Here is a 2,786-nt window from a genome sequence, read left to right as displayed (position 1 = left end):
GGGGCCTGCCGCGGGCCGAGCGGGCCGGCGCGTTGGGGAGGCGACAACGACACGTGTCGCGCTGCGGTTGGCTGGGCATGGCGGCGCGGACGTGTCCGGCCGGGGGCGGACACGTCCGGCGGCGGAGAGGGAAAAAGCTAGGGTTTCGGGGGGAGAATTCATCCGCGAATTTCGGGGGGAGGGGCTTATTTATAGATTCTGGGAGCTAGGAGAGTCCAAATAGGGAGCGGTTTTCGGCCACGCGATCGTGATCGAACGACCGAGAGCATGGAGGGGGTTAGGGTGGGTTTTGGGCCAGTTTGGAGGGGCGTTGGGCTGCAAGACAAAAGAGGCTTTTACGGTTACCCGGTTAACCGTTGGAGTATCAAACGGACTCCAAATGGCACGAAACTTGACAGGCGGTCTACCGGTGGTATACCAAGGCCGCTTGGCAAACCTCGGGCCAATCCGAGAAAGTTTAACACCCGCACACGAAAACAAGGTCTGAGAGGGGCGACGGGCGCACGCGAGAGGTCCGGACTCCGAACGGACAATGGAGAGAACCGGGAGAACCTGAACGGATGCAAGTTTTGAAAAACATGCAGATGATATGCAGATGATGACATGGCAAAATGCAACACACAAGCAAATGACATGAAAACAACGAGTATAACTGGCAGACACCTGGCGCATTGGATCCGGGGCGTTACAACACTCCTCCACTAACAAGAGATCTCATCCCGAGATCTTAGGACCGAGACGGAAGGGAAAAGGGATGAGGTGAAACAAGAACTCTAGAGAAGAAGCAAAGAATCAAGAGTCCTCGAGAAGAAGAAAAGAACGATGAGGATGATGGGAAACGAAAGCTCATGGAATCAGATAGACTATGAAACCACTCCGTTTAGAACGAGATAGGAAAAGGAATAAGACTGAAACGATTTAGGCAGCACACCGACTGAAAATGGAAGGAATAGAACATGAACTTCACAAGATGGGATGACACTTGATGAGAGGGACATCACAGTGCCTCCAGAAGAATTGAAAGAGTATTGAATGAAAAGAATTTAGAAGGATTGAATTGAGTTGTTGAGAAAATCAACAACGAAAGAATAAGCTTGTCGTGGACTTATAGGTAACATCTCAAGACTACGAGGTGATAACCGGCCACAAACGGAAATGATTGGATAGCTTAGAAGAATGAAGAAATGCAAAACTCCACTTCAAAATAAAATAAAGAATTATTTGCGCTTCGAGACGCGAGAAGAAAAGATACTTGAACTCCACCAACAAGAATCTTGATGAACACTTGAGAAATGAATTAAATCATGAAGAACCACCATGTAGAACTCCGGTAACAAAAGGATGATGAGATAGAATGAAGCACGAATGAATAAGATGAGCATTGCGATGATTTAGATGGAGGTTCCGACGAAAAGGCCGAGGAAAATTTGAACTCCGGAAAAGAAAAGATGAAAACACATGGAACTAGAATTTATTCCTCACGAACAAACTCCGAAGGAAGGGATTACTCAGTTGGATGAAATAAGAATAAGATTTATTGTATGCTTATCCTTCATCAAATTGATGACAAGCAATGGATTTCGCATCTTACTTATTCTTCTTGAAAAAGGATTGAGAAGGGATAGCACAAAACTTGAGAAAGTCTTCATGAACCACCGTTGGGATTGAAAAGAACGAATGAATTAAATATGGTAATCAAAGAAAAGAATCTGAAAGAACCACCGTAAGAGTTCGAAAATGACTGATGAAAGAGAATGAATCACCGGGAAGAATTAGAAGAACAAATATGCTTGAGGGGATTTAGATGCAAAAGGACAAAGAGATCATGAGCTGATTAAAGAACACTTGAACGAAGCACCGGAATAATTGGATAACGGTAACTGAAATGATGGCCTCCGGTGAAATGAAAAAGAAATCAACTCCTGAAATACTCCGGATGGATGAAAAGAATTGCACGACTGGAAACAATTTGATAGGATAACGTCGAGCTAGCACCACGAATCTTCGAGAGGACGAACAAGATTTAGAGGAAAAAACTCTTCTTCGATCTTCGAATGACAACAAGAAAACACCACCAAATTACTGAGGTACTCCGGGAGAAGGAAAGGCAAAGAGGTTGAGCCAACAATGAAATGATTTGAAATCGATCTTGGAAAGGCATCTGACTGATGGGATCCATTCTTACGTCATACTTGAAAAGAATTGAGAATAACTCTGGGGAAATTAGAAGAGTCAGGTAAGATCCTGGGAAAAGACCTGTGGGTTAGGGCCCACTAACAGAAAACACCGTTGAAAAGGATTGTTGAAAAGATAGATGATGCACCGGACTGATTGAAATATTTGAATGAGGTGACAACCTCAAATTAGTTGGAACACAGACGAATCTCCTGAGATGTCTTCCGAACTCCGGAATGATTGAATGGCGAGAGGCAAACGAGCAGGGAAGATACTTGATCCGAGGAAAAGAATATAATCACTACCGAAAAACTTGAATTGAATCCACCGGAAAAGATAAAGAGATGAAGAATGACAAACGAGATGAGAATTCACCAGTGAAATAATTGACGAAAGACTGAAGGGTTCCACACGAATGAAATAGATAGTCGAGAGAGACTCAGACTCCGGGAAGAAAAGGGTGGGAGGGCGGGAAAACAAAAGAAACTTGGAAGGGGAAATCGACGAATATCTTGAAGAGAAAACACCGGTTGAAATCATTGAGGAAAGAAACAAAGACTTTGCACGAGTAGGATGGATACTCGATTACGGACTCCGGCTCCGAGAAGAAA

The sequence above is a fragment of the Triticum dicoccoides genome, chromosome 1B (assembly GCF_002162155.2).
Source record: "Triticum dicoccoides isolate Atlit2015 ecotype Zavitan chromosome 1B, WEW_v2.0, whole genome shotgun sequence".
NCBI lineage: Eukaryota > Viridiplantae > Streptophyta > Magnoliopsida > Poales > Poaceae > Triticum > Triticum dicoccoides.
Note: the sequence above shows the minus strand (reverse complement) of the source record.